The sequence below is a fragment of the Anas platyrhynchos genome, chromosome 5 (genome assembly GCF_047663525.1).
Source record: "Anas platyrhynchos isolate ZD024472 breed Pekin duck chromosome 5, IASCAAS_PekinDuck_T2T, whole genome shotgun sequence".
Classification (NCBI taxonomy): domain Eukaryota; kingdom Metazoa; phylum Chordata; class Aves; order Anseriformes; family Anatidae; genus Anas; species Anas platyrhynchos.
In genome coordinates this window covers 46,219,693-46,227,248 of record NC_092591.1, presented here as the reverse complement: position 1 = coordinate 46,227,248, position 7,556 = coordinate 46,219,693, and the positions used below count along the sequence as shown (strand labels likewise).

Genomic DNA, 7,556 nt, shown 5'->3' with positions numbered 1-7,556 from the left:
AGCGCTGAGAGGAGCTTTCTCAGGCAGGGGGTGAGTCAGGCAGCACTGGGGCACGAGGGAAGATGGAGCGGGCAGAGGGAGCGCATCAGACATCGGGGACATGGGGAGACCACGGGCAGAGGTGGCTGCTGCCCTGATCCCTCCTCGGAGCCGGGAGGATTTCGGTGATGGCCCCTAACAATCAGGCAGCACCATCCAAAGGCAGAGGAGATGCAGGATTCTCACCCTGGGCACGTTAAGCTTGGGCACATCTGCTCTGCCCTGATTTTACCAAATGTCTCTGCAGAGAGCTGCAGCTGGAGGTGTCGTCCAGCACTGGCCGTGAGCAGGAGGTGAGGACGCAGCACTCTGGGTGACCCCGGGCATGTCCCAGCCCAGCCACAGCTCTGCCAGGGCTCTGCCGGGACTCAGACCCGGCCTTCTGGAAGTGTTGAGCAACCCCAGGCTTAGACACGCAGCTCAGTGTGTTCAGGAGAGCAGGGCTCGTGCAGGGTGTGGCTGCAGCCCCTCTGGAGGGCCCTACCTCCCCACTGGGAACCTGGGTGGTTAGGCTCCTGGTTGCGCTTTGTTGTTCTGATAGACGGAAGCTTTAGATTGCAGCGGGTAGGACAGGCGAGCTGGCTGAGGGATGTTGCAATCTTCCCCTTGCTGCTTGCAGCAGGCTCGCCCTCCCTCTGAAAGCAGTAACACCTATCCAGAAGAAGGACAGATGTTTTGGCTTTTCTTCCCTCCAAGCTGGAGAAAAAGGCAATCCTCGTGATGCTCAGCTTCTCCCCGAGGACGGAGCTGAGATCGAGCAGGTGCTGTGACGCTGGTTGGAGCTGCTCCCTCCCAGCACCGCTTCCCAGGCAGGTCGCTGGCCTCTGGGGCTGAGTGTGTGCTTCAGCAGGCGGCTGGAGAAGATCCTGGTGAGGCTCTGATCCTGCTGCGCTGAGAGGAGCAAGAAGACACCCTCAAAAATCCCTTACGACAGATGATTTGGTCACAGCCCAGGCAGAGAAAAGAAGATCCCGCTGCTTAACAAGATATTTTCTGACAACTGCTGCGCGGTGACGATGGCTGGAGGGCAGAGACGGTCAGAAACAGATCCATCAGCTTCCTGGGGAAGGAGCTCAGGATCCCTCAGTAACACGGCTCTGAAAGGGCTGGCAGCATCTCCCAGCTCTGGGTGAGGCAGCGTGCCCAGGAAGCTGTAACCCTCCCTGCAGAGGTGTTTCAAGGAGGGTTAATGCGGCCGTAGGGCTCTCTTAGTTGATGGAAGGGCAGATGAAGAAATAAGCTGGGGAGAGAAGGGAGCAGGGTAAAATCCCAGAGCAAACGAAACCATTTGCAAATGCTCAGCTGCATGCCCTGGAGGAAGAGCACGATGCTCCTCTGGGCTGCCATGTCCATAAATCCCTCTGCAGTGGGGCAGGTGGGGCCTGTGGGACGCCGTGGGGCAATTTCTCAAGGGGCCGAGGGGCTGAGCCCTGCCAAAAGGCTCCTGTGGCAATAAGCGCCCGCAGCCGCCAGCTCCCTGCCAGCAGCCAGGCCTGGAGTGGGACCTGGTGGCTGATCTCGCAGCCAAGACAGCTCCATTCATCAGCACTCGATAAACAAAAGTGCCCCGCTCCTTTATCGGGGAGATAAACGCGCAGGGCAGCAGACTGGCTGCTTTGTGCTCCCTGTGCCGAGTGTGGGAGGCTGCCCCGGCTGCACAGCGGCACCGAGGCACTGCTGCTGCAGGAACCAGCGGGGAGAGATGTGTGGGAACGGGGTCACAGGGTGGCAGGCATGGGGAGATGCTTATCTGGGGTAGCTGTTCCTGTGGGCACGCCGCAGGAGCTGGGCCAAGGTGTGAGTCAGGTCTTGAGGCATTGCCGGCACCAGAAGCTGCTTCATAAAGGGGAGAAAATCCCCTTTGTGAATTTTTATCCTTTTTTGGCTTCTTTATGGTCAGAACTTGAAATTCCTTCTGCTTGCTTTTTACATTTCTTTTCTTCTTTCAGAGCCTAACGATGCTGAGCCTCAATCCTGCTTTTGCTGGAGAGCAGTGGCAGGAGGGTTTGCTGGCCAGCTAGAGAGGAACACATGTGTGATCCAAGCATCAGGGACTTTCCCCCTGTTGTTTGTTGGGCATTTGAATCAAGTAGCTGCTAAAAATACAGCTGCAGCCTCCCTCCACCGAGTCATCACTCCACGGGAACAGACAGACCATCCTTGCTGGTAGTCCTATGGTCTTTGGAGACGACAGAGGCAGGCATGGGGCAGAGCTGTCCCCTCCTGTGTCCCAGTCACTCCCCACCTGCATCCTCTTCCTCTCTCCTTTCGTACAGGTGTAGATGTAAGGCTGAGTGTCAGCACCAGAAAATGAAACCAGACCTGCTGGGGCAGTGGTTTCTGGGTGATTCCCAGCGTCCAAGCCGACTGCCAGCTTTGAATCCATGAATCATTGGATTCATCTTTGCATCAGCTAACACTCCTTCGCTGCATTTTTTGTGGTCGGACGCCGGATGCCTCTCACATCACCTCTGTGCTGTTAACTCTGGCAGCCTACCCTATGATCCTAATGAAGAATGAGATCAAGCTTGTTTGAGATTGATTCTTCCTGAAAATGACGTTGACTGGTGTTAGCAGTACGTTACTGCCTCTCCAACCTTTACCAGTTGGATTGTCTACCAGCACTCTGATTACCGTGTCCAGGGTGGCCACCAAGGCAGCAGTGACCAAGCTCGTCAGATCTGTCTTTTTTAGTGTCGGTTTAATCCCCACACTCCTCGCGCACCTGGGGATTTCACCGGCACTCCGTGATTTATTGAAACAGAAAGCAATGCAAATGGGGAAGGAAGCTGCAAAATGCAGCCTCGTGAAAGCCTCTTCCCCTGCAAACAGACTGAACTCTCCCCGTTTCCTCAGCAGCACCAAAACAGCCGGATCCTCGCTGTCAGCCAGCCTGACGCTTTCCTCGCCTTCCGCTCCGACAAGCCAGGTGGGATTTTGAGATCTCAATTCCGCACGGGGAAAGGCATGGGGCAGAGAAACACGAAACCTTGCCTGCCCTTCTCTGGGTGGCTGAACCGTGCCACGCAGCGGGTTTCTCTGCACGGGAGGGCCTGAGCTCTGCTCCTGGCCACGTGTGGAAGGGCAGGGGGTGCGAGCCCACCGCTGCGATCTCGCCTGGTCCCCTTGTCGCAGATCAGACAGCACAGGTTGCTGCTGCTTGTGAAGCTCCACTTTGTACCCAGCAGTTTTAAATTTTTTCTTGTGCTCTGTCAGGAGAAAAAAAAATATGTTCGAGAGCACAGGAAACCTTGACAACCTGGCACTTGCTGAATGCGAATTCTCTTCCTCTGCTTTTTTTTTATCCCCTCTCTTGAAGGCTGCCAGAGGAAGCGGGTCCTTTGCTCCATGCAGGTTACAAAGAGCAGTTGTTCTCATGCAGCAGAACCAAAAATAAAAACGGGTGATTTTGCAGTCCTATTAAAACTCAGCTTAAAGCAGGCCAGCGTTAACCTCTTCTGTGCCAGGGGATGGCACTGTCCAACCAGCCCATCTACAGGATGGCAAGATACGATAAACGGCAAAATCTGTCCCCAGCTACCCATTCTGAGTTCAGTTCAGCTTTTGTCCGTGTGAAACCTACTGATGTCTTTGTGAATCAGGGCAGAATGGGGACCCAAGGAAGGCACAGGCAGGGCCAGACGCAGCCCTGTGTCCCCTCGCATGCAGCTCATTAGCATTGGCTTGTGATATTTCACCAGCCCCTGGTTAACATCTTTTTCTCACCTTGGGTCACAGGTCTGGCTGCGATAACAAGCTCCTCTCATTTTCAGGCACATGCACCTCTCTGCCACGTATGGGCTGTTCGTCACGTCTCCGTGTAATTGCCACTTGTGTGTGTGCAGTGTTCTCGGTAGCCTGAGGGGCTCCCCCATCCTTGTAGCTGCTCTTCTCTGATCACCCCTGATTTGTTGCACACCCTGACTGTGTATTAGTGCTCCTCCAGCTCCTGCAGGTGAACTCACGGTGTCTTTTACAGCGTAGTCCCAGGTGAATGATGCTATTACAGAAGCGTTCCCTGGAGATCTTCCCTTCTTTATGGCTGTCATCCCAAGAGCCACAGAGGTCTGCCTGGCTGCTGCTGTCCTCCTGGACTCCTCCGTTATTTTCCAGAGCTTGTTGAAATAGCCTCAGTGGTGTTTGCTTGTTTGTTTTGTGAAAGGAGTCAGGTCTGAAGCCCTGTGTCGTGTTTTTCCATCTGCAGCTCATCTCCATGAAAACCCAGCCTGACCCTGAAGCAAGCATCGGCTCCTTATTCCTTATTCCTTATTCATCGGCTCCTTATTCCTTGCATACCTGGTGGTTTGTGGCCCAGGCTGCATTTGTGTGTGGCTGGAACAGTTTTTGGAGGAGCCCAGAGTCCCGGTTCTTGTTTCTGGGCCCCTGGTTGTCTGAAATCCTTGGAATAGCACAGGCATATTGCTCTCAGACACCACACTAAAACCCCACTGTGTCCTTTCTTTTAATTCTGCTTAAAAAAGCGATCCCCTTTGCCTGACACAAGCTGTCTTTCCAAAACCCCTTCAGCTTTCCGCTGGCCAGCTGTGGGGCCACCCCAAAGCAGGAGGCCTGGCCGTGGCTGGCCTTGCTCCTGTCTCCCCACTGCCCTACACGTGTGTGCCTGCATGAGGGTGCCGCAGCCCTTTCCGCCTCCTCAGTGCCCATCAGAGGTGTCGTTCCCAGTTTGCAGAAGTGAGAAAATCAGAATCCATCTGTTCCAGTGCAAAAACTGGGCAAAAACAACAGAAAATGGTGCTTTCCGCACAGCGCCTTGGGTGTTTTGGCAGAGCTGGTGCTTGGGGGAGCCACAGGAAAATTGAATTAATTTTTAAAAGAGGGGTACGGCCCCTCGGTGGTCGCTGGCCAGGACATGTAGGGTGTCACCTGCTGCTGGCAGAGCAAGGCGCTCTTCTCAACCCCCCTGCACCACCCCGGTACTGCCCTGAGCTTATAGAAATGTGAAAACAGAGCCTGCACGTGGAGACATTACAGCTGGGCAGCCGTGCTCAGCAAGGGACAAAATATCATCACCCATGTGATGACAGCCAGGCTGGCGTTTATTTTGTAGATAACAGCAAGTTTTGGGGGTTCTGCTTGTTATTTTACCGGGGCTGGAAGGATGCTCGCCAGGGAGCAAGATGACGGACTGGCGGGTTTGGTGGGCACACCACCAGCCATTTAACGGGGGCAAGGATGGCCAGGAGGGTTTTTTTTGCCAGAAAAACGTCAGTTTTCCAGCGATTAGGCTCAGTGTGGGTGCTGTTGGGTCTGAAGCCCTCGGCTGGGGACGGACTCGGGCGGCGATGCCCCAGGACCCGCCGCCGCGGGGCCAGGCTCCTCCCCGGGGGAGGCCGGCGCTGATCGCCCCCCCCCTGCTTTAAGCGATTTGCCGTGAAATCCTTCAGGGACTATTTCAGGGGGGGCGCCTGTGGCCAGCACAGCCTGCGGGCTCCCCACAGCCCCTTCCCGGCAGCGGGGGAGGCACGGAGGCCGCGGCCCGCTCCGGGCCCGTGTTGCTAGGGCGACGCGGCGGGCGGGGACGGGCCCGGCGCTTTTCCTGCAGCGAGCACGGCCACAGAGGGCAGAGCTGAGCCCCGCCGAGCCCCGCCGAGCCCAGCCGCTGGGCAGGAGCTCCGCACCCCGCTCCCCACCGGCCCCCGGCCCCGGCGGGAGCCGCCGCCGCCCGGCCCGGTAAGTGCGGGCGGACCCCGGCCCCCCCCCGACCCCATCGCGGCCGCCCCGATCCCCCCTTCCTCCTCCTCATCGCGGCGCCGCGGCCTCCCCCGTGCCCCCTTTTATCCCCTTTTATCCCCCGAAGCTGTGAGCTGCCCCCCCGGGCTCGCCCCGAGGGCTGCCAGCCGCCCCCCTCCCCCCGGGGTGCGGGTCCCGCTGCGGAGAGCGGGGCCGGAGCCACGCGTGGGGCGAAACCCAAATTGGGGGGGTGGTGCCCAGGCCCCCCAGGCTCGCTCGGATCTCCCCACGGGGCTGGGGTCGCCCTGGGTGGGTGCTGGGGACGGTGGCGACCTGCCCCGTGCTCCCTTTGCCCACACCGGAGAGCTGCGGGCGACACGTGTGCGGCTGGAGCTGTGCCCCACAGCCCACGGCCGCCGCTCGCCGCCACCCACAGCCACTCGTGGCTGCCCCCTTGGCTTCTCTTTGGGGCCGTTTGTGGGGTCAGAGCGTCTGCTGCCACCCAAGCCAGGAGGACGGGCAGCCTGAGTGCCACCGGGATCCCGCCAGGCTGTCCTAAGCCAGCTCGGCGCCTGGTGGAGGTGGGTCAAGGTTATCGTGCGCTGCCCCGCGGGGATGGGCAGCCTGGAAGTACGAGGAGCTTTGGGGTTTCCTCAAGGTCACCCTGGGAAGGGAACACCCCAAGCATCCTCTCTGCTGTCGCTGCACCCCGCAGAGCTGCCGGGCTCCTGCTGGGCAAGGGCACAGCCGTGGATATCGCATTTTCCAGTGCCGCGGGCCTGTCTCCTGCAGGGGTGCTCAGCATGGGGTTCCTACATCCTGCCAGGCTGTCAGAGTCCAGCAGACAGCAGGGCAGGACTGGATTTACTCATCCCATAATCTTTGTTTCCAGGTGGGGCAGGGGCTGTCAGCATCAGCGGTTTTTGTGTAGCCCCCCAGGGGATGGGGCCTCATCCCCGCCACGCTCGCTGCCCCGAGGACGTGACCCGTCGCGGTGTACCCGCAGTGATTGGGATCACTGCAAGCCACTGGGGCTCGCCTCGTACGCGCCCTTCTTGGCAATGGGAAGCAAAAGGCAATCAAACTAGAGTGGTACTTGGCTGATAACAATATATCATGTGGGGCTGTCTTCTTCGCCGCAGCTTGTGTTTTGCTTTCCAGGCTGTTAAAAGCTGTTGTAAGGTATAGAGGAGGCCTGATGGAGGGAGATACTCAAAGCTCTGCACCGGAAAACAAACACCAGTGTTTAAAGAGGATTTGTGCCTGTAGGATCTTGAATCATGTCCTGCTACCTCTTGTCGTTCATGCAGGTACAGTTTTTCTCCCTGAGCTTTGTTTCCAGGAAGCCCACCGTGGTGAGGCACGCTGGATTTTGGCAGCCATGGTGGAGGTGGATGGCCGAGTTGGAATACGGAGCAAGCCTGCCTCGTAAATTGGAGCACGGCACGGCTCAGAAGGAAAGCCTGCTGTCTTGTTTGACGCCTAACAATCTTGTTAATGTCTTACTAAGATGCCAGAGCCCCGTGCGATCCTCCCGCTGCCATTTTAAGAAGGGATAGTGCGCTGTGTTAAGTTACAAGGAGGTAGAAACCACTGACAGCCTGGCAGGGTCATATGCTCCCCTTTTCCTGCCAAGACACACGTAGTGGAGAAGAGAGGGGGAAACACCTACCTGACCCTGGCTGGCCAAGGTGACAGCAACGTGTATATGTAGAAGCAGACCCTGCACTTGTGCTTCGTGTTTTGTGTCGTAGGATTCTGGCAGGGCAAAGGTGTGATGGAGACAAGGGACAGAGGAAGAGCTGCTGGGGTTTGGTGTGCCCACA

The 7,556-nt window shown here is 57.6% G+C and overlaps 1 protein-coding gene across 3 annotated transcripts in view; it reads left to right on the top strand.

Moving 5' to 3' along the window:
• The first annotated feature begins 11 nt into the window (after positions 1-11).
• Positions 12-7,556, top strand: part of SLC25A22 (solute carrier family 25 member 22) — a 38,234-nt gene continuing 30,689 nt past the window's right edge. Inside the window, exon 1 of one of the 3 annotated variants that reach the window (XM_072038955.1) lies at positions 12-30. The gene's annotated coding sequence lies outside the window, so the exon portion shown is untranslated. Of the gene's footprint in view, positions 31-2,946; positions 2,969-5,459; positions 5,731-7,556 lie in introns of those variants that run through there. The other 2 variants (XM_038179156.2, XM_027458150.3) reach the window with 2 other exon arrangements.